This window comes from Bubalus kerabau, chromosome X, assembly GCF_029407905.1.
Source record: "Bubalus kerabau isolate K-KA32 ecotype Philippines breed swamp buffalo chromosome X, PCC_UOA_SB_1v2, whole genome shotgun sequence".
Taxonomy (NCBI): Eukaryota; Metazoa; Chordata; class Mammalia; order Artiodactyla; family Bovidae; genus Bubalus; species Bubalus kerabau.
Window position 1 is genome coordinate 5,419,432 of NC_073647.1, and position 6,019 is coordinate 5,425,450.

Sequence of the window (6,019 nt, forward strand, 5' to 3'; positions counted from 1 at the left end):
AATTACATGCATCTGAATTCAGACCCACTAAGGCTCAGATACTGCTGGTGGAAGTGTGAGGTAATGCATCCCACTTTGAAAAATTATTCAGCATAATTAACCAGACTTGAGCATGCACAGCCCTATGACCCAGCAGCTCTACCCTTTAGCACATCCAATGCAAATGCATACACACGTGCCCCAAGAGATATGGGCAAAGTTGTTCTTATCACTTCTATTTGTAATAGCTCAAAACAGAACACTACAAATGTCTAACAACAGTAAAGATAAGTAAGTTGTGGTATATTCCTACACTAAAATACTGTACAATAGCTCTTCTAAAAACTGTGGTCTGTGGACCCCTGGGGAATCCCTAAAACTCTTATGGGGATCCTGAAGGTCAAAACTCTTTTCACAATAAGACTAAAATGATATTTTCCTTTTTCACTATATAGACATTTGCACCGATGGTGCAAAAGCAAAGGTAGATTTAAAAAAAAATCGCTGGTGCCTTAGCACCGCATGCGAAGAGTTGATCCATTGGAAAAAACTCTGATGCTGGGAGGGATTGGGGGCAGGAGGAGAAGGGGACGACAGAGGATAAGATGGCTGGATGGCATCACCGACTCAATGGACGTGAGTCTGAGTGAACTCCGGGAGTTGGTGATGGACAGGGAGGCCTGGCGTGCTGCGATTCATGGGGTCGCAAAGAGTCCGACACGACTGAGCGACTGATCTGATCTGATCTGATCTAGCACGTGTTAAGGCAGCAATACCAACTGTATCAGTATTCACTGCGTTCTTCACCCCCACACACTCCCAGTAAACAAAGCCCTTGATGAAACAGTATAAAAATTAATTGTATTAAATTTCAACCATTGAGTACAGTTACAAAATTTTCCACGTGATGAAATAGGGAGCACACATAAAGCACATCTGTTACATATCAATGTGCAATCGTTGCCTGAAGGAAAAGTACTTGTTTTTGTGAGCTGAATTAGACACTTTTTTCATGGAACACCATTTTTGCTTGAAAAGAAGACCCACAGACAGACTATAATTATTCAGACTGAGGCTTTTGGCAGATAGCTCCTTGAAAATGAGTGAAGTGAGTCTGTCACTTAACTGACAGTGTTTGCTACCAGTGATAACAATGGAGACAATGGAGCTTTCAAATAAAAATTCCAATTTTTGCTCTAACCTCCTCATCTCCAAGATGACCAAGGAAAGAAAGAACTGTGGTAATGCCCAAAAGGGCCATGGCCACATACAACCTATTCGCTGTACCAACTGTGCCCAATGTGTGCCCAAGGATAAGGCCATTAAGAAGTTTGTCATTTGGAACATCATAGATGCCACAGCCATCAGGGACATTTCTAAAGCGAGTGTTTTTGACCCCATGTGCTTCCCAAGCTGTATGTAAAACTACATTACTGCGTGAGTTGTGCCATTCAGAGTAAGGCAGTTGGGAATCCAGGAAGTCCAGAAGGACCCAACACCTCCATCCCGATTTAGACCTGTGGTTGCTGCCCCATAGCTTCCACCAAAGCCCATGTAATGAGCTAAGTCCTTAAAGACTGAAGAAATACTGTTCCCTGAAAAGATAATAAAATGGAAATTACGTTTAAAAAAATTCAAATTTGGGGAAACCTATCCACCACTATGGGGGCTTTCCTGGTGGCTCAGACAGTAAAGAATCTGGCTGCAACATGGGAAACCCAGACTCCATCCCTGGGTCGGGAAGATCCCCTGGAGAACGGAATGGTAACCCACTCCAGTAGTCTTGCTTGGGAAATGCCATGGAGAAAGGAGCCTGGTGGGCTACAGTCCATGGGGTGGCAAAAGAGCCAGACACGACGGAGCAAATAACACTTTCACTTTCTTCATCTACCACCATGAGTTTGACAGCTTCCCAAATGGTTAAAGACTTTGCTGATGGGACCTATGCTAATAGTAACAAATGTGATTTTTTTGATACTGTATAGTAAAATGTGTTAATATTTGAAAAGTCTGCACATCTCAATGAAACAATATTTTCCAAATGACCAATAGAGAATGTTGCAAAATCAAGCATGGATGAAATATTGATTCAAAGTACAAGATAGATTAATGGGATTTTTCTAAAGCAATTGTATCCAAGAATAACTGACACACAATAAACTGCACATATTTAAAGTATAATTTGTTAAGTCTTGACATATGTCAACACCTATGAACCCAGCACCATAATCAAGATAATGAGCATTTCTAAAACCCCAAAAGTTAGCTCATGCCTCTGTGTAATCTGTCTCTTGCGCCTCTCTCTCCTTCCCACACCATCCAGAGGCAACCACTGATCTGTTTTGTTGTGTGTGTTAGTCGCTCAGTCGTGTCCAACTCTTTGCGACCCCACAGACTACAGCCCGCCAGGCTCCACTGTTCATGGGATTTACAGGCAAGAATACTGGAATGGGTTGCCATTCCCTTCTCCAGGATATCTTCCTGAGCCAGGGATCAAACCCAGGTCTCCTGCACTTCAGGCAGATTCTTTATTGCCTGAGCTGCTTTGTTAATAGAGATTAGTTTACATTTTCTAGAATTTTATGTGAATAGAATCATATAGTACATACTCTTTTGGTCTAGCTTCTTGTACTTAGCATATTGTTGCATGTAGTATTCCACTGTGTGGATACATCACAACTTATCCATTCACCTATTGATGGACATTTGGGCTGTTCCTAGGTTTGGTCTACTATAAATGAATCTGCTGTGGACATTCTTGTACAAGTCTTTGTATGTACATAGACTTTGATTTCTCTTGGGTAAATAACCTAAGAGTGAATATGGTAGGTGTATGTTTAACATTTCTAGAAACTGGCAAAACCTTTTCCAAAGGGAGCTCCTGACCTTTAATCAACCTTTAAGCAAGGACTGTTTCTCATCTATCCAGCTCAGGGTCAACTTGACAATGGAAGGTTAATTAAGCAGCCACTGACAAAGTAAATGAAAATGACCTGAAATTCTCTGAAAGGTTTGGACCAGCCTGCTCCACCCATCACAGATAAATCAGTAAATAGGTACTGCCTTCCTGTGTGCAATGCCTCATAGGGAGACATTGTTGTGGATAGAGAAGCAAGTACCACTGACTGCCTGGAGCTGTACTAGAAGGTAGGGACTCATCAGTACCTAAGACCCATGGCTTATCCTAGTTCATGGTCTAGAGGGGAAGACAGACACTTGGATGATGATAACAAAAGATTGTCAAATTCTAAGACAGAGATGAGCACAAAGTGTTATGGGAGCATGAGAGAGTGGATATGAGCTGGAGTGGGGAGGTAAGGGAAGTAGTTTGGTGCCTAGGAAGATGCTTAAGGGGAGGAATGTCAGGTGGGTCCTGAGGGTCACCAGTTTACCTGGTAGTAAAGAATGGAAGAAGGATGGCACTGCAGGTAAAGGAAATAGCATGAAGAATGGACAACATGGATGCATGTGTTTGCACCTATCTAGGGAAAGAAATGGCTGGAGCATCAGAGTGACAGATGGGGCCTGAAAAGCCAACTGGGGCCATGAAAACCACACCAAGGGGTTTTCCCTTCACCCTGACAAGTATGTCTTCTGCCTCCCAAGAAAACAGATATTATCTTCTGCCAACATTCCCATCTCCACTTGACTGGACAGAACTTTCCCATCCTCTTCACTTCCTACCCAAACTGGATCAACTTTATTCCTTACATCATGCATTTACACATTTACCAAATGTACTGGGTGCTTTGCAACATACTAATGTCGTGTCTCCTAGGCCGGCTTATTTGTATCTATTGCTAATTGACATGCAGAACTCAAAAGATGACAAATCCTTCTGCCCCATCACCATTCCTGTGGCCTCTGGGGTTTGGCCAAGACCTCTGGAACCCAGGCCCTCCCAGCAGCACACAGTGTCAGTCTTCTGATATATTTGCCCAGACTCTCATTCATACTCACTGCCACATTTCTCCCTCTTTTTTGTTCTAGAAAATACAATTATTTTCATTAAAATGTGTTATATATATATATTAACATGTAATGAATTTGATATTTTTAATGAATTAAATTTTTTTTAATTTCTCAGTTTAATTTCCTATACAGTAAATATCTTAGATACAATTCACAGAAACACAAGTTCTTTAGGTTCCTCAATAGTTTTTATAAATGGAAACAGGTTCCAAGACCAAAAAGTTTGAGAATTGCTATACAGCTATGAAAATGAGCAACTACTGCTACTCACAACACCATTTATAAATTTCATACACACAGACACAAAAGCATAGATACTGGATAGACCATTTATATAAAGCTCTGAAATAAGAAAAGCTAATTAATGGTGTTGGAAATCAGGATGGGGGTTTCCCTGGTGGTTCAGTGCTTAAGAATCCACCTGCCAATGCAGGAGACAGAGGTTCTATCCCTAGTCCTGGAAGATTCCACATGCCTTGGGGCAACTAAGCCCAGGAGCTACAACTGTTGAGGCTAGCGCTCTAGAGCCTATGCTCTGCAGCAAGAGAAGTCACTGCAATGAGAAGCCCATGCACCACAATTAGAGAGTAGCCCCTGCTTGCCACAACTAGAGAAAGCCCATACACAGCAACAAAGACATAGTGCAGCTAAAAGTAAATGAATACAATTAAAAAAAAAAAGAAATCACAATGGTGGTCACCTGGGGGAAGAAGGGGGGGACCGTGTGGTTCAGAAGAGGAGTGTGAGGGGTTCTAGGATGCTGTCCCTGTGCTGTTTACTGGCCCAAGTGCTAGTTACCCAAGTGTATTCAACTGGTGACAATTCATTGGTATATCACACATTTTCCTATATGTGTGTTTGGCTTGGCTTTTTTTTAAGTTGAAAAAGTATGCCCCCATCCATCTGAGCTCTGCTGTCTTCTTGTTGTGAGTTGGAAAAGTTACTTGACCTCTCTTCACTTATTCAACCAACAATTCTTAAGACCTACTCGGACAGGCACTGTGGTACACAGTAGGCACAGTAGCAAGACGGAATACACAGTCTCAGCTCTGTCTAGTGCAGTGCAGGAGAGACAACCATTAAAAATGTAATTACAGGGATGGCAAAAAGAGAGGGATGGGGATTACAGAATGTATAACAGGAGACTTAACCTTCACAGCCAGTCTGAGATGAGGAGGGAACTGTCAGAGGGTGGGGGGGTGTTGTAATTTCCTCGGTTCTGTCTTGCCGCAGCAAAAATTTGAAATGACGGATGGATCAGTGTTACAGCTCAGTTTTATTTGGCAAGTAAAGGAAAATACATCCTAGAGGCATGAGGGCAGGCCAACCCAAAAGAGGCAAAGAGAAGAGAAGCCAGTGGCTCAATTTTGGCTCCTCTTTTTATGTTTTTTCTCCTCCCCTGAGCCTGCCCTATGTAAATTGGGATAGCCAGGAGGGCTGTTGTTTCACCTGAGGTTCTCACTTTGCTCTTCGGACCTTCCTTTGTTCTATTTTCATGGACTTTTCCTCTTCTTTGTCTTTTAGCCACTGCCATTCTGGACTCCTTTTTCCTATTCTAACTACCTAACAGAATGCTTAGCTGAACTGTGAGAGATGAGCAGGAGTAAGTCACAAAAGGAATGGTGAAAACTGCCACTTGACTTCTCTGCTTGGCTGTTTAATAGGCATCTCATTCTCTTTTTTTGCATATTTTCTTTTCTTACTTTTTAATATTGAAGTATAGTTGATTTACAATGTTCTCTTAATTTCAAGTATACAGCAAAGTGATGCAGAAACATATATATACTCTGTTTCAGATACCTTTCCATTATAGGTTAATACAGGATATTGAGTAGTGCTCCCTGAGCTATACAGGCATGTGTGCCTGCTCAGTTGTGTCCAGCTCTTTGTGACCCCATGGACTGTAGCCCGCCAGGCTCCTCTGTTCATGGGATTCTCCAGGCAAGAATACTGGAGCAGGTCACCATTTCCTCCTCCAGGGGGTCTTCCTGACTCAGGAATTGAACCCATGTCTCCTGCACTAGCAGGCAGATCCTTTACCAGTCAGCCACCTGGGAAGCCCCTGTGC

At 42.4% G+C, this 6,019-nt stretch overlaps 1 pseudogene; it reads left to right on the plus strand.

The window, feature by feature from the left end:
- The first annotated feature begins 1,195 nt into the window (after positions 1-1,195).
- Positions 1,196-1,537, plus strand: LOC129639937 (40S ribosomal protein S26-like; annotated as a pseudogene).
- Positions 1,538-6,019: the final 4,482 nt, after the last annotated feature.